Genomic DNA, 18,873 nt, shown 5'->3' with positions numbered 1-18,873 from the left:
CCTGTCCTTATTCTCCCGATCTTTCTTGCCTTTGCTTCCTGAGCATTCTCCGAATTGCGCTGTTAAACCACGGTGGGTCTTTTCCGTCCGTAACCCACATTTTCGGCACATACTTCGCCAATGCGTGTTTTACAATGAGTTTAAAATTTGACCATAATTCTTCCACGTCGATCGTACCGGAAGTAAATGAAGTCGATTCATTTACTAAGTGGGATGCTAACAACTGCTTATCTGCTCTTTCTAGTACGAATACTCTCCTAGCCTTCTTGACCGACTTTTTAACTTTCGTAACAGTAGTCGTAATGACAACATCATTATCACTAATCCCTGTCTCAACACTGACACCGTCAATGAGGTCTGGTCTGTTCGTGGCTACCAGATCTAAAATATTTCCACTTCGCGTTGGCTGTCGATTTAGCTGCTCAAGACAGTTTTCGGATAATGTGTTCAAAAGTAATTCACACGACGGCTTGTCTGTACCACCTGTAATGAATCCATAGACATCCCAGTCTATACTAGGTAGGTTGAAGTCGCCTCCGACTAATATAGCATGATCCGGGTACTTCTGCGATACAGAGTGTAGACTCCCTTTGAATGATTCTAGAACTGTCACGGTGGAACCTAGTGGCCGGTAATAACACCCAACAATTAACTTTACTTCTCCTAGCCATGTTAAACGTGTCCAGATAACTTCACAATCACACTCTACTTCGACCTCAGCAGACACAATATTTCTGTCAACTGCACTGAAGACACCACCTCCTACGGTGTCTAATCTGTCTTTCCGATAGACGTTCCAACCCTCACTAAATATTTCAGAACTTCCTGTCTCAGGGTTCAGCCAGGTCTCAGTCCCGAGAATAATTTGCGCGCCACACGCTTCCTGGAGGGCAGTAAATTCAGGAACTTTATTCCGAACACTCTGAAAATTTACTGCTAATATCTTGATAGCTGAAGTGTCTTTACATTTACACTACAGCAGTTGATGTATCAACGACACCATACACCATGATGCATTGTTGGTAACAACATTACCACCTTATTTTGGCAAGTAATGTATGATACTGTAGTCGTATCTTTAGTGGATCTAAAAACAATGCTAGACACCAAATGTCACAAGTTATATTTATTTATTTAACCTGGCAAGATTAGGGCCATCAGGCCCTCTCTTACATCTAACCAGGCATTCTACTATATATGTTTTAGTAGGCATGTTAAACTACATCTAGTACAAAAAGTGAAATGAACAATTAGAAAGGTACACCTGGAAAAATACATACATATAGAGTTTATATTCGTAGATCATAAGTTCTGTTATAATTAGACATTATTGAAGAGACAGATTTTAGATAGGAGTGTTGGCAGCAGGGAGTATGAGGGAGACTCATGGTGAAGGGAGGAGAAGACTAGAGAGACATGATGAAACATAATTAAGGAAATATAAAGGAAAAGAAGATTGCGTGGCTAATAGAGATAGATGAAGAGGAAGGCATCTCAGGAGCAAGATAGGAGACGCTAGCTTTGCTATTTGACAGAGGAGAGGATTGGCCTTGTACATTAATTTTGTGGAGAACGTTATGAGGATGATAGTAGGAAATGCTTCAACTTCTTCTTAAAAGCAGCAGGAGATCGAATTTTGCGCAAGGTAAGGGGCAGTTCGTTCCAGAGGCGGACAGCGGCAACTGAGAAGGAGTTATATTCTTGTTGGTACCCACAGCAGGTTCAAAGAACCTGTTCACAATTGATAAGACAGCGTTATCTTGACGGAACTGTCCGTCCGATTGTGCACCTGCATCTATTTCAGAATTGACTAAATAATTCAGTCTGGCGTCTACAACTGTGGAAACCTTTATTCCATACCTTTTGCGTTTTGCGGGAAATATTGCCTAAATGGACGTTTCCTCTGAATGGTGTAAGCTGTTCGTCAGTTCTACGATATTCACTTGGGCTGCATGCATTTTTACAATTATTACTTACAGCAGGGAGAAAGTCCCATATAGGTGCTAATTTATCATGTTTTCTTATAGTTTCACGGGTGTGAGTGTTATCAAATCTGATGACCTTAATTAAAAATAAAAATCATTTGCACGATATTGGTTGACTAACATAAGCGGCTTTGTGAAGCCCTGTCAAATAGAGTAGCCCCAAAAACTCTAGTAAATCTTATTTTGTCACAAGTTTGGCATCCCGCTCTCTGGAATATTCATTTTTTACCGACTTCACACACACACACACACACACACACACACACACACATATATATATATATATATATATATATATATATATATATATATATATGTATATATATATATATATATATATATAACTCAGGTCACTATATGTTCATCAAATAAAATAGCAACTGAATCGATAGCAGATACTACACTCTTGGAGTATGCCTTTCTACCAGGTAAATGTCCGGCCCCGGTAGCTGAGTGGTCAGCGTGACGGAATGTCAATCCTAAGGTCCCGGGTTCGATTCCCGACTGGGTCGGAGATTTTCTCCGCTCAGGGACTGGGTGTTGTGTTGTCCTAATCATCATCATTTCATCTCCATCGACGCGCAGGTCGCCGAAGTGGCGTCAAATCGAAAGACCTGCACCAGGCGAACAGTCTACCCGACGGGGGGCCTTAGCCACACGACATTTCATTTTCACCAGGTAAATAGATTATAATACGTTTTCGGTTCTGGTGATTCTGGCTGGTATTTCCTTTTACCATTTTACAGACATGTCTTTGCATACAAATAATCTACCATCCGAACACTCTACCTCGGATTCACTTCCTTCTTGTTCTGTGTCAGAAGTATGCTCTCTGTCCTCGTGTCTTCTGTACACGTTCCTCCTACGTCTATATCTGCTTCACCTCTCTCCCGATGACGAAATTTCTCGCATATTTCTTCGGTCATGCGGGATGCAGCCGTCTGAAAATATAATGACTGGAAATGGTACATTGGCAAAATTAATAATGAAGCGTCTGAAACCTAACTAACCTAAGGACATCACACACATCCATGCCCGAGACAGGTTTCCAACCTGCGACCGTAGCAGCAGCGCGGTTCCGGTCTGAAGTACCTATAACCACGCGGTCACAGCGGCCGGCTGTTATTACTGAATTAATTCGTCAGGTGCCTACTGGAGGACGCAGAAGCCACGGCATTCTTGAGCTCCACTACACATACGTAATCTTTAATGTTACTCCAATGTGCAATCGAAAAATAGCAACTGTAAACATTTTGCAGTCGAATTAAGTCGGGTGATGCTGAGGGAATTAGATTAGGAAATGAGACACTTAAAGTAGTAAAAGAGTTTTGCTATTTGGGGAGCAAAATAACTGATGATGGTCGAAGTAGAGAGGATATAAAATGTAGACTGGCAATGGCAAGGAAAGCGTTTCTGAAAAAGAGAAATTTGTTAAATGGTTCAGATGGCTCTGAGCACTATGGGATTTAACTTCTGAGGTCATCAGTCCCCTAGAAGTTAGAATTACTTAAACCTACCTAACCTAAGGACATCATACACATCCACGCCCGAGGCAGGATTCGAACCTGCGACCGTTGCGGTCGCGCGGTTCCAGACTGAGGGGCCTAGAACCGCTCGCCCACTCCGGCCGGTGAAATTTGTTAACATCGAGTATAGATTTAAGTGTCAGGAAGTCGTTTATGAAAGTAGCCATGGAGTGTAGCCATGTATGGAAGTGAAACATGGACGGTAAATAGTTTGGACAAGAAGAGAATAGAAGCTTTCGAAATATGGTGCTACAGAAGAATGCTGAAGATTAGATGGGTAGGTCACATAACTAATGAGGAGCTGTTGAATAGAATTGAGGGTAAAAATCGTAGAGGGAGACCAAGAGATGAATACACTAAGCCGATTCGGAAGGATGTAGGTTGCAGTAGGTACTTGGATATGAAGAAGCTTGCGCAGTATAGAGTAGCATGGACAGCTGCATCAAACCAGTCTCAGGACTGAAGACCACAACAACAACATTTTTTAAAATGACTGAATGTGTCTTCGGCGAAAGGAAACCCTATTTATTATTCCACCAATCATTTGTTCTGTTTCTTACTTAAAAAATAAAATACCAGGAAACCTATGTGCAAAGTTTACATTCTGCTTCATATTCACTTCGACCGCGTTTTACTGAAGGAAATTCTCTGACGTATTCACATTTAAATGTTGTTCTCCATTTTGCTGCCATGGTCTTAAAAATGTTAACTATTTCACACTAGACAACACGGGCACTTATCATAATATCATACCGAATTTAATGGATTCCTACAGATCCTTCATTTTAAAACACAGAATGGTGAACAAGATTCTTTCCAGTATTCCGGTCGAAAAAGAAGCGGTAACACTCGACGTATGTTGAAAGAGATGATAATTTGATACTTCATCGATAAGGTGAAATCTGATCGATAATTTTTGAGTCTCAACCATTCAGATTAATCGCAGTTTGAAGAGAACTGGTGAGTATTTAAATCGTATTTCCTTGATATCTTTGTAAAGAGATAAATTTTTAAAAATCTCCACCTAATATTCAGTTCAACGGGACATTATTACACAACACTCAAATCCCGGATAATCGCGGCTTTTCGGCAACCCTATATAACGGTAAGCCAAAACATTGTGACCACCTGCGTAATAGCTACTTGTCCGTCTTTGGAACGAAATACATCACTGATTCTGCGTCATGGATCCGACAGTTTGTTGGTAGGTTTGTGGAGGTATGTGTCATTAGATGTCTACGCACAGGTCATGTAATTCGCGTAAAAACAGGCCGCTGACTTGCGTACGCGGTGATGACACCCAATAGCGACCCAGATGGGCTCTATAGGATATACATCAGGCGAATTTGGTCGCTGAGACATCAACGTGAGTTCTCTAAAACGCTCCTTAAACCACTGTAACGCTGTTCTGGCTCCGAGACACGGACAATTATACTGCTGGAAGATGAGATCGTTGTCGAGGAAGACATCAAGCATGAAGGGATACAGATGGTTTGTAGCTGTCACCCTGTCTTCGATTACTACCATAGGTCCCACGCAAGCGCAGGAGAATGTCTCCCTTAGTATAATATTGCTCCCACCGGCCTGTGGCCATGGCGCTGCACATTTCGAGCCGGCGTTCGCCTCGATGACGGCGTTTCTGGAGATGACCATCGATCTATTGTACCAAAAATATGATTCATCCGAAGAGCCTACACGTTTCCATTGATCGACGGTCGAATTCTGACGGTCCCATTCCGACTGCAGTCGTAATTGATGATATCGTTGAGTCAACATGTGAACACGTAGTGGTTGTCTGCCGCAGAGATGCATGTTCAACAAAGTACTCGGAAACACTTGTACATGCACCAGCAATGTGCTCTTTCGGCAGAGATGCCACAGATCACCATCTAATCTACTCTACAGGGCAGACAAACCTCCGAACCCCACTTTTTGTGAAGAGTCGTGGATATCCAACCATTTAGCAGCTAGTGGTAGTTTCAGTGTCCTACCTCTTTCCGTAGATGCTGACAATAGTAGCACGTGAACATCCGACCAGCTTCGCCGATTTCGAAATACTCGTTCACAGGCCCTGCCCTTTGTCAGAGTTGCTTATCTCAATGGATTTCCACATTTGCAGCCCATATCCACGCTAGGGTACTCCTCCTTCTGTGTCTGCTCCACTTACAAATGTTGCCGCGTTACGCAACGCCACCAGACGGCATCCAGCGTCGCGGTGGGCAGTGATCATACTTTTTTGGTTGGTCAGTGTATATACAGTACAACAGCAGAATTCGCAGTCAGCCTCTTGGAGCGTCCGATGTTATTTGCTGGGTCACTAATACAGGGTGGTCCATTGATAGTGACCGGGCCAAATATCTCACGAAATAAGAATCAAACGAAAAAAGTACAAACAACGAAACTCGACTAGCTTGAAGCGGGAAACCAGATGGCGCTATGGTTGGCCCGCTAGATGGCGCTGCCATAGGTCAAAAGGATATCAACTGCGTTTTTTTAAATAGGAACCCCCATTTTTTATTACACATTTGTGTAGTACGTAAAGAAATATGAATGTTTTAGTTGGACCACTTTTTTCGCTTTGTGATAGATGGCGCTGTAATAGTCACAAACGTATAAGTACGTGGTATCACGTAACATTCCGCCAGTGCGGACGGTATTTGCTTCGTTATGCATTATCCGTCTTAAAATGGACCGTTTACCAACCGCGGAAAAGTTTGATATCGTGTTGATGTATGACTATTGTGATCCAAATGCCCAATGGACGCGTGATATGTATGCTGCTCGGTATCCTGGACGACATCATCCAAGTGTCCGGACCGTTCGTCGGATAGTTACGTTATTTAAGGAAACAGGAAGTGTTCAGCCACATGTGAAACGTCAACCACGACCTGCAACAAATGATGATACCCAAGTAGGTGTTTTAGCTTCTGTCGCGGGTGATCCGCACTTCAGTGGCAGACGAATTGCGCGAGAATCGGGAATCTCAAAAACGTCGGTGTTCAGAATGCTACGTCAACTTCGATTCACCCGTACCATGTTTCTATGCACCAGGAATTGCATGGCGACGACTTTGAACGTCGTGTACAGTTCTGCCACTGGGCACAAGAAAAATTACGGGACGATGACAGATTTTTTGCACGCGTTCTATTTAGCGACGAAGCGTCATTCACCAACAGCGGTAACGTGAACCGCCATAATATGCACTACTAGGCAACGGAAAATCCACGATGCCTGCGACAAGTGGAACGTCAGCGACCTTGGGGGGTTAAAGTATGGTGCGGCACTATGGGAGGAAGGATAATTGGCCCCCATTTCATCGATGGCAATCTAAATGGTGCTGTGTATGCTGATTTCCTACATAATGTTCTATCGATGTTACTACAAGATGTTTCACTGCATGACAGAATGGCAATGTACTTCCAACATGCTGGATGTCCGGCACATAGCTCGCGTGTGGTTGAAGCGGTATTGAAAAGCATATTTCATGACAGGTGGATTTGTCGTCGAAGTACCATACCATGGCCCGCACGTTCACCGGATCTGACGTCCCCTGGTTTCTGTCTATGGGGAAAGTTGAAGGATATTTGCTATCGTGATCCACCGACAACGCCTGACAACATGCGTCAGCCCATTGTCAATGCAAGTCTAACATTACGGAAGGCGAACTACTCTTTGTTGAGAGGAATGTCGTTACACGTATTGCCAAATGCATTGAGGTTGACGGACATCATTTTGAACATTTATTGCATTAATGCGGTATTTACAGGTAATCACGCTGTAACAGCATGCGTTCTCAGAAATAATAAGTTCACAAAGGTACATGTATCACATTGAAACAACCGAAATAAAATGTTAAACGTACCTACGTTCCGTATTTTAATTTAAAAAAACCTACTTGTTACCAACTGTTCGTCTAAAATTGTGAGTCATACGTTTGTGACTATTACAGCGCCATCTATCACAAAGAGAAAAATGTGGTTCAACTAAAACATTCATATTTCTTTACGTACTACACGAATATGCAATAAAAATGGGGATTCCTATTTTAAAAAACGCAGTTGATATCCGTTTGACCTATGGCAGCGCCATCCAGCGGGCCAACCATGGCGCCATCTGGTTTCCCCCTTCAAGCTAGTCGAGTTTCGTTCTTTGTAGTTTTTTCGTTTGACGCTTATTTCGTGAGATATTTGGCCCGGTCACGATCAATGGACCACCCTGTATACACTAAAGTCTACATACACCCTAAAATAATACTTGAAGTCAAAATCAATCAAGAAAAAATTATGTATTCACTTTCTGTGACATAAACAGACATGTTAGGAACTGAAAAAACATATACACTGAATAATTAATAACAATTCCGTATACTGACATCTTGAGCATACAAATGAAACAACGGCCAGGTACAAAAGTAGACGTACACTGTGAGGTTCTTCACTTTCAGGCCCAATTTAATATTTTGTATTGCCACCTTCTGCTTCGATCACAGCTTCCAAACGTCGAGGCATAGATTACACCAATTTTTTTTGTGTACGCAGGTGTAAAGTCATTCCACTCTTTCACTAAGGCTGCTTTTAAGTAATTCTGGCCGCTGTGGCCGAGCGGTTCTAGGCGCTATAGTCCGGAACCACGCGCCTGCTACGGTCGCAGGTTCGCCTCGTGCCTCGGGCATGGATGTGTGTGCTGTCCTTAGGTTAGTTAGGTTTAAGTGGTTCTAAGTCTCGGTGACTGATGACGACAGATGCTAAGTCCCATAGCGCTTAGAGCCATTTGAACCAGTTTTTAAAATCATCTTTGCTTTTGATGTTGTATTTTTCTACCCTACGCCTTAATTTTCCGTAAAGATGTTCGATTGGGTTAATGCCTGGTGACTGGGGAGGCGAATGCGACTGTTTTGCTAAAAGTAGCCATTCTTTTACGACACTGGCCGTATGCTTGGGATCATTGTCTTATCGAAACACCCAGTCTCTCCTTAGTCCCAGTTTCTCCGCGTATTGCTTCAGATTCTTCTTTAAGATGGTGAGATACTTCCGTTGATCCATAACACCTTCAATAAATACTAAATTCCCAACTCCAGCTCCAGACGTGCAACCCCACATAAGAATATTTCCACTACCATACTTCACTGATGGGACAATATTACTCTTCTTCCATCTTTCATTCCTTTCTGGCCGCACCTTTTGCTATCCATCACACTGGAAGATGTTAAACTTACTCTCATTCATGAAAAGTACTGTATTCCAAAATGTGGCATCTTTATTTCGGTGCAGAGTTGCAAATTCTAGCCGCTTCTGTTCATTTACCATTGTCCAGCAGTCTTCGTACTGTTATGGGATGAACATTATTTCCACTAGTTGTTGCGACATCTACTGCCAACTCCGTAGCTCTAATTCTGGGATCCGCATTCACTTTTCTAATGATGTGTCGGCGCTCCCTGTTAGATAATTATGGTGATCGTCCACACCTAGCTTTGTTTTCTACACTTCCTCGATCCCTGTAATTTCTTATAACGTTTTGGACACTTGCATGATTCCTTCTAACAATTTCGCCAATTTTCCTCAGTAAAAATCCCCTATTACTGAGCTCAGTAGTATTTTTCCATGCCTCCACTGGTATTTCGGTTCTTTTTGAATCCTTAATACGCGATCGAATTATGTACTACAATACACGTCTATTATACCAACAAACCACACTGTTCACTGCAACGTCTCTCTTGCAACTAACGACAGACTCGATGTGTATGTTGATTTCTGTACCGTAGTAAAGAAACACTGTTGCACCTATCACGCTTGCAGTGCACGATACCGGCTTGAAGACCTTGGTTTATGTTATTGTGGACGTGGATGCAGGCACAGAGTCGCACATCTACCTTTATGCATCCAGGCTGTACGCTACATGCTACAAGGTGGGGGTGTATGTAGACTTTAGTGTCCGACTGCACATCGTAAACAACAATAGTCCGACGACACTACCTCCAGATATGACTAAAGCCATTCTCTGTCCCAGGATTTGTCTCCGTTAAGAACGACAACCTGTGTTCTGTTTGCCCGAAATGTTCAGTCGCAAATCCGGTCTTCTGTTCCGTACGCTTGACTCGTATCTTCTTCATAAGCGACAGTCCAGAAATATCAAACCCTTCCGGCAGTCAGGCAACATGGCATTAAATTGGGCGCCTTTGCCGGTATCTACTGCTTTCTGGGGCAAAGAGGACGAGCTGTGATTTGCAAGATCATAGTTAGAAGAATCTCTGTTGATTCCTACAAAGCAGATTTCCGATCTCCAGAAATGTGGCAGTACTCCAGCACAAAACATGTTCCAGAATTCCACAGCTACGTAACGTCAGGCATCTAGCTGTGGGCATCTGTTCACTAATCTTTTTCAAATAGCGAATGATCTCTGGATTTTTAAAAAAGATTTCATTTTCACTATCGACTGTGTTCATCAAACATCATCCTGTCACCTGTCGTACAACGTAGCGTAGGTGCATATTAGACTAAGATAAGTAGCTATCAGTGTAAAATATTAAAGAATACTGGCCATCCGAAACCAGTCGTCAATTTAATTGTAATGTAGAAATGAGACTACATACAGTGTACTTGTTTCGTTAAGGTAGACGCCCTGCAAATAGCGTCGATTATTTACAATGCTGTTTTTTTTCGTAAAAGGAGGGATTTACACTAACCAGCAAAGATCTAATTAGGGCCGCTGGGCAGTAATTCTAATATCAATTTAAAGTTTCTTCATGTCGTTGTTGCATAAACGCACCAACGAAAATTCTTTCCGTGGTGTATTTGCTTTTAGACAAATTCTATTTTTTGGGATACCACTGCATTCATAAAATTTCAATTCGTTCTTTGTACAAATTTGCAGTAGGATAAATTTAAACGAAGCAATATATTAGTGTAGGACTAAATAGTCTTAACGTTTCTTTAAATTATGTACCATAGGCTAATAGCAGCGTAAGAAGTAATGATGATAGATAACGAATGACACGTTGCCGTAAAACCACCACAAGCTGCTATTTTAAGATAGACTTTGTTTTCGGAACTAGTATTGGCTATCTTCTGAAAGACGAGTATCCAAAAATAGTAATTGTTTACGGGCCAGTTTCTACAAATACTGCCGAGCCTGTACATTAGCGTTGCACACCCAGCACCTTAAGAAGCGGTTGTCAAGAAAATCACAGCGAACAAACTTCAGTTGAAAGCTGTCGGGCCTACTGGTGTCTTATCTTTACTGCAAAGTGTATGTAAATCACATCATCTGCTGCTTAGAATATCTACGTCTATGTCTACAACCCTGCTCTGAAAAAACTGTGAAGTGAATGAGAATCTTGACGATCACTACGGGAGCAATGTTTGGGAGGTTGCAGTCTTCAGTTCTTGAAATAGAGTGGGCTTCCAGGGAATAGTTCCCGTCTGTCTTCAGGCGCTTGCCAGTTCAGTTCTTTCAGCATCTCCGTGACACTCTCCCACGGGCCAAACAAATATGTGACAATTCGTGCTGGCCTTCTTTGTATACGTGCAATATCCCCCGTTAGTCCTATCTCGTACTGGTACCAAGCTCTTGAGCAGTATTCTAGGATGCGTCGCAGGAGTGTTTTGTAAGCAGTCTCCTTTGTAAACTGATTGCATTTCCCTAGTACTCTGCCATTGAATCGAAGTAGGCCAGCTGTTTTACCTGTAACAGATCTTATGTGATCGTTCCGTTTCATGTGCTTACAGACTGTAACAGTGGGGTATTTGTATAAGCTGACCGGTGTTGCAACTGTGATTTGTTGATACGGTAATCATAGAACCAGACGGAAAATTTACGCAGCTTTTTTCAGACATACAACTGCATCATTTGCGAAAAGTCTGTCATTATATTAATATTTTCAGCACGATTGTTGATATACAGAATTAACAGCGAGGGTTCCATTATACTTCCGTGGGGCACACTTGATGTTGTTACTTCTGCATATGTCAATGATTCCACCCAAGATAACATGCTGCGTCCTCCCTACTAAATAATCATCATTTCAGATACAGGTTTCTGTTGATACCCCGCACTATCTGTCTTTCGACAATAAGCGTAGGTGTACCACTGAGTCAGATGCTTTCCGGAAATCGAAAAATACTGCATCTACCTGACACCTTCAATGAGGTTCCTGAATGTTTGTAGAGGAACGGTCCTCAAGAACAGAAATCAGAGAAGGTTGCTGTATGCTGGGGCCTGAAGCGAAGCCGACGTTCTGATTCATCCCAAAGTCGTTCGATTTGGTTCAAACCGAGACTCTGGGCAGGTCAGTCCGTTTCATGAATCTTGTCCACAAACCACTGTCCCACAGTTGCTGCTTTATGGCAGAGTGCATTGTCACGTTGACACAAACAATCGTCATCTCCGAACTGTTACTCAACTACAGAGTTTCTCAACCTTTCCGTATTCGCGACCCAATTTTCAATCACAATTTCCGCGCCCCCCCCCCCTCCCCGCCCCCCCCTTTTGAGTGTTCCATGCATCAGTCTCTAAAAACGGAACCCTTATAGGATCACTTCGTCGTCCGTCTGTCTGCCCGATTGTTAAAAGCGCTTTTTCTCAGGAACTGGTAGACGAAATTTATGTAACATACTGAGGTCTATGTTCCCTTGGCAGTGTAAGACATTGAAGCTCCTAAGTCAGTACAATCCAAAGATATGGCTGTTTATGTTACATATTTTAATACTCGCAAACTCAGTGATGAAAACTTATGCATAGGTACTTACCGTTGGACTAGAATCATGAAATTTGGCAAACAGGAAGGTTTCACAGTAGAACAGAAGGAAAAAAATCCGAAAACTGTAAATTTGTAATTACATCAAATGAAAGAAGTTTGTTTCGATTTCTTATCTGAGACTGCGTCTGTTCGTCCCGCTGTTAAGACCACTTTCTCACAGCAACGGGTAGACGTATAACGCTGAAATTTATGTCGCGCAGTCCCTTGACTGTGTAAAAAATAGAAGCTTCTAAGTCAGTACAGTCAAGAGATACGTCCATTAATGTCGCGCATTTTCATACTCGCAAACGTATTCATCAAAAACTATAGGATACTTCGCGTTGGCCTAGAATCATGATCGCGCGGGTTAACCGTCCGGTTTAGGGCGTCTTGTCACGGTCCGCGCGTCTTCCCCTGTTGGAGGTTCGAGTCCTCCCTCGGGCATGGGTGTGTGTGTCGTCCTTAATGTATGTTAGTTTACGTTAGATTAAGTAGCGTGTAATCTTAGGGACCGATGACTTCAGCAATTTGGTCCCGTAAGACCTTACCACAAATTTCCAAAATTTCCTAGACTAATGAAATTTGGCAAAAAGGAATGTTTCACACTACAACAAATGGAAAAAAATCCGAGAACCATAAATCTGTAATTATATCACACGAAAAGAATTGCTATCAGGCTGTCAGACCGTCCGTCCGTTACGCCCGGGTTCCCGGGTTCGATTCCCGGCGAGATCAGGGATTTTCTCTGTCTCGTGATGACTGGGTGTTGTGTGATGTCCTTAGGTTGGTTAGGTTTAAGTAATTCCAAGTTCTAGGGGACTGACGACCATAGATGTTAAGTCCCATAGTGCTCAGAGCCATTTTTTCGTCCTTCCGTTAAACTCCTTCTCACGAACGGGTAGACATATAACGCTGAAATTTATGTTCATACTGAGGTCTATGGCCCCTCGGCTGTATAGTAAACTTTTGCTGCTAAGTCAGAGGAGTCAAAATGTACGGCCATTTATGTCACATATTTTGATACTCGCAAACTCATTCATCAAAACTTATAGGGTGCTTCCCGTCGACCTAAAATCATTTAGTCTGTAATTATTTGTTTCACATTCAACCTGAAACGCCATATCAGCGTGCAGTAATCACTCCTGGATATCTGAGTATGGATAAATTCCGAAACGTATCATATGAGCAATAAAGTCATTCCTTGCTTGATGTTTGACGTTCACCATTGCGATCCAGTCAGCCTAAATGAGAACTTCTGATTATTGTAATACTGATCGCCTGCCTCCTGCATGACTTACGTCATATTTATGTTATTGAAATTAAAACATTCTCAAAAACCTTGGAATCCCTGGGACCGATGTCTTGAGAGTATCCATATCGATAACAGGCAAAAATGGTTGGGATTCTCAAGTCCCGGAATGGACGAACTGTCTGCATACATAATTGAGTGTGTGCGGAATTCTCTGTGCAAGAGTCCTACATGCACCTAGCTAACTTTTCCTCTTACGATTGCAATACATTGTGAATATTTTAACGCTAAAACTGTAAATTTACAAACCTTCCCAAACACCAAGAATTTATTGCTATTTCCTGACACCGATCCGCTACATTCACAGAACCAAAATCTATGTCCCTCTATTGAACTTGCCTTACGGGTAGCGCGCTAAAATACTCCCGAAGTTTTCTCACCTACCGAAGCAGAAGTTTTCATAGACTTCATGGCAAGTGACAAAACCAAAAGATAGTTTACTAAAAAATCGCTTAAATTTCGGGCAGGGGTGGATTGGTGAGTTTTCTGCACTAAAAACAACATTTCGTATACTATTACCAGTTTCAACATCCTACCTTTGCGAAACCAGATTTTCTGTGTTGGCTGCCTTGAAGACAAAGAATAGATCTCAGCTAAAAACAGAAAAAGAACTCTGAATGTGTATTTCTAATATTGAAGCCCATCGAGAAACTTTGGTCAGTACGTCAGGCCCAAGGGAGACACTAATAATTTCAAAACTTGTCTTCAGTTTAGTGTTGAAAACTTAATTGTTAAATGCACTGTGCAGTACCGATGCAGCCCTATTTATAAATGCATTATATCAATGTAAAAGTCAATTTTAATTTTTTGTTGTGTCAGAATGTATTTTGCTTTTCTTTTCTTTCAGTAAATTAATCACTTTGTGAATTCATTTTTTTTTCTTTTCAGTAAGCTAGTGCCCCCCTCCCACCCAATTTAGTGTTATCATGCCCCCCTACGGGGGCGGGGCGCTCCACAGGTCGAGAATCGCTGCTGTACTACACTCATGCTCATAAATTAAGGATAATGCTGATACATGGTGAAACAACGCTCTAGTGAGTAGTCTACGGTTTTACATCACCTCGGGGTATGACTATGCGGTGCATTTGATCTGAGGTCGTCGAACGGTGGCGCCGGCAGCAGTCCACATACGCAGAAGTGTGTTGGTGCATGTCAGAGTACAGTGCAGCGAGTAAGTGTGCAGACGTTTTCAAGCGTGCTAAGGGTGCCTGTGTGTTGAAAATGGCTCAAAGAACACATATTGATGACGTTATTAAGGGTAGAATACTAGGGCGACTGGAGGCCGGTGAAACACAGCAGGTCGTAGCACGGGCGCTCCGTGTGCCACAAAGTGTGATCTCAAGATTACTGCAACGATTCCAGGAGACAGAGAACGTGTCCAGGCGCTACAGTACGGGACGTCCACAATGTGCAACACCACAAGAAGACCGATATCTTACCATCAGTGCCCACAGACGGCCACGGAGTACTGCATGTAGCCTTACTCGGGACCTTACCGCAGCCACTGGATCGGTTGTCTGTAGACACACAGTCTACAGACGACTGAACGGACATGGTTTATTCACCCGGAGACCTGCAAGGTGCATTCCACTGACCCCTGGTCGCAGGAGAGCCCGTAAAGCCTGGTGTCAAGAACACAGTACATGGTCATTGGAACAGTGGTCCCAGGTTATGTTCACGGACGAGTCCTGATATAATCTGAACAGTGATTCTCGCCGGGTTTTCATCTGGCGTGAACCAGGAACCAGATTCCAACCCGTTAATGTCCGGAAAGGGGCCTGTATGGAGGTCGTGGTTTGATGGTGTGGGGTGGGATTACGATTGGTGCACGTACACCCCTGCATGTCTTTGACAGAGGAACTGTAACAGGTCAGGTGTATCAGGACATCATTTTGTACCAGTATGTTCGCCTTTTCAGGGGTGCAGTGGGTCCCACCTTCCACCTGATGGATTACAACGCACGGCCCCACCGTGCTGCCATCGTGGAGTACCTTGAAACAGAAGATATCAGGCTAATCGAGTGGCCTGCCTGTGCTCCAGACCTAAACCCCATCGTCTGGGATGCTCTCGGTCAACATATCTTCAAACCCCTATGACACTTCAGGAGCTCCGACAGGCACTGGTGCAAGAATGGGAGGCTATACCCCAGCAGCTGCTCGACCACCTGATTCAGAGTATACCAACCCGTTGTGTGGCCTGTTTACGTGTGCATGGTGATCATATCCCATACTGATGTCGGGATACATGGGCAGGAAACAGTGGCGTTTTGTAGCACATGTGTTTCGGGACGGTTTTCTCAACTTATCACCAATACCGTGGACTTACAGATCTGTGTAGTGTGTGTTCCATATGTGCCTATGCTATTAGCGCCAGTTTTGTGTAGTGCCACGTTATGTGGCACCACATTCTGCAATTATCCTTAATTTATGAGCATGAGTGTATATGCGCTGCACAATGGCGTAAAGTGTGGTCGTTAAGTACGGAAAACATCCGCACATCGTAACACAACATCTTCGTACTTCAGCACTTTTACTTGGCGCTACATGTGATCGCAAGTAAATGTCTCCAGGCATTCGCCGTACTCAAACGCTTCCATCGGATTGTCGAAGTGTATAAAGTGATTCATCGCTTCATATCACTCATTTTCAGCCATTCACTGTACAGTGGTTTCTCTCTTAACATCACACCAAGCGTCGCTTAGCTTTGACTGCAGAGCCGCAGTTCGTGGTCTAGTGGCTAGCGTTGCTGCCTCTGCATCACAGGGTCCCAGGTTCGGTTCCCGGCCGGGTTGGGGATTTTCTCTTCCCGGAGACTGGGTTTCTGTGTTTTCCTCATCATTTCATAATCATCATTCGTGAGAGTGAATAGATTGGACTGTGAAAAAATTGGACCGTGAAAAAATTGGGATTCTGTTCGGGCGCTGATGACAGCGCAGTTGAACGCCCCACAAACTAAACATCATCATCATTGACTGCACAAATGTGGCTATTTGCAGCAGCTTTACCATTGTATCTTATTCGTTTTAACTCACTACGCACAATTGCTAGCCGAAGTGCTGGTAGAAATTTGTAACTCGTGAGTGATTCTTTCCGTTGATTTTGTGGAATGTTTTACAACGACCCTCCACAATTCAAGACGGTCCCTGTTCTCCAGTACATATGTGTGACTGGTCTTGGTTTAGCCTGTGGTTGTACCTCCGCGTTTTCACTTCACAGTAACATCACCAACATTCGACTTGGGTAGTTTTAGAATGGGTAAAATGTCCCTGTTGGATCTGTTACACAGGTGACATCCAACGAGTACTCCACGTTCTACCGGAACCACGCGGCTGCTACGGACGCAGGTTCGAATCCTGCCTCGGGCATGGATGTGTGTGATGTCTTTAGGTTTAAGTAGTTCTAAGTCTAGGGGACTGATGACCTCCGATTTCAAGTCCCATAGTGCCTAAAGCCATTTGAACCATCCACGTTCGAAGTGACTGAGCTCGCTTGGCCCATTCCCCTGTTACTGCTCCTCTGCTGACAACACTATACTCTCCGCCGCCTCCTATACGCCAGCTCTCCTGACATCCACTGGATAACTCCGCATTACATAAGGGTGTGCGGATACTGTCGACTGTCTGCGTGCATCAAACATCGTCCGATGACCTGTAAAAAAAAAACTCACAGGGGCGCGCATTATGATTTGTAGCTATTACTATAACATTTAGAAATTTTTGTTTCACATGTGAATATTCAAAAGCGCATAGAACCGTGCGAAGTGCTTTGTTCTGCAGCGATACAGTTCGGTGGCGTTTGACGTGATACCTAGCCTCGTGTTGGAACACATCGATCTGTTGCACTCCGCAATAATGTCTTCGCTAAGTGCTATCTTTTTCCTGTTTACTTCTCCCGCTGAAAGCCTCGATACGGCACTCTAAGACTAGCTGTTGGTTGCTTGCTTCCTTGTATAAACCTACGATGAGTAATTGTCTCGCTTCGGCTTGGCTTGTCGTTCTTGTGTTACAGTAAAATTTGTTCTTTGCACTATGATGTTAGGCAGAGATATCAGTGATATAGCTTTGATGTTCCACGATGTCCCCTGCGTTTCCGAGTACTCAAATGCAAAGAAAGATCACTAAATATTTCCTTGTACTAAGAGCCACATATCTTAAAGCGGGTGTCTGTTACGTTAGGTCATTTTATTACGTTCGATGAAAACAAAGTGAAAGTAAAAACGTAGTTTTAGACAGAATCTAAAGTGGTGAATTACGTATGCTGTACCTCAAAACAACATCACCTGTGGCAGCACTATTTTTCACACATGCGTACCATCAGTAGCCCTAGTGGTCCCATAAGCGACAGTTAGATAGGTCTATAGTATTTGGTGGCAAACGCAGTTCGAAATTTCATGTTTTCTGTCGTGGCAACAACTCTCGTTTCATCAGAATAGATTATTCTAATAGCAAGGAATATGAGTACATGGTCAGCTCTTTAGACTCGATTAAGAAAAATTAAAAAGAACAGTAGATATTTTGTCTAATGAGTTTTTTGACAAACACACACTTTCAAGTTTTATTGGCGTGTATGGCTTTGGAATACTGTAATCCACCATGGATGTGTGGCGAGGGAAGAATGAACTCCAAGGCGAGGTACAGCAGTAGGAAGCTTCCGACAGTACAACATAGAATCATCACTCCACTAACAAACAGAACTAGGCCTCATGATACCATTTGTAAAGAATTGAAATAAAACTTGTTCTGCCATTAAATACGTAACGCATAAATTACCTGGACACACTGAAAAGAGGAAGGCAGTAATTTTCGAAACAGGACGGAAGGAAGAAACGAAGAATTAAGGTTTAACGTCCCGTTGACTAAAAGTGTAATGCAGAAGCTTTCTGTGACGTTTAGAACACTTAGCTAGGACTCTATAGCTGTCAAGTACAGGCCCATTACAAAGAGAAAGTGAGAGTAAAATAAAATTACGAATTCACTAGTAGGAGGCACGGGGCTGTACAACCTTTAAATACAAATGCTATTTTGTCAGAAACTGACATCCTGAGCCAGTGGCTGTGTACAAAATGTAGGTTGACCCTTACAGAGAGAACAACCAGCCGCTTCTTACAATGATATTTAAGTAGCGCCGTTCGTAGTTTCGAAACAAAAAATTCATCTTCAGACTGCTAGTTGACGTTAAGACACATTTTACAGTAGCTTTCACTCATTGCTTTCCCAAATGATGAAATTTCCTTGTGCTGGTGGTGTCCTACAACCAAAACAAGATGTGAGACAATGTCTTTTTAACCGCAATTGTGCCTCACAACGATTTTAAATAATGT

Source organism: Schistocerca americana, chromosome 3, assembly GCF_021461395.2.
Source record: "Schistocerca americana isolate TAMUIC-IGC-003095 chromosome 3, iqSchAmer2.1, whole genome shotgun sequence".
NCBI lineage: Eukaryota > Metazoa > Arthropoda > Insecta > Orthoptera > Acrididae > Schistocerca > Schistocerca americana.
The sequence above is the reverse complement of the archived record's forward strand: the minus strand, read 5'-3'. Positions refer to the sequence as shown.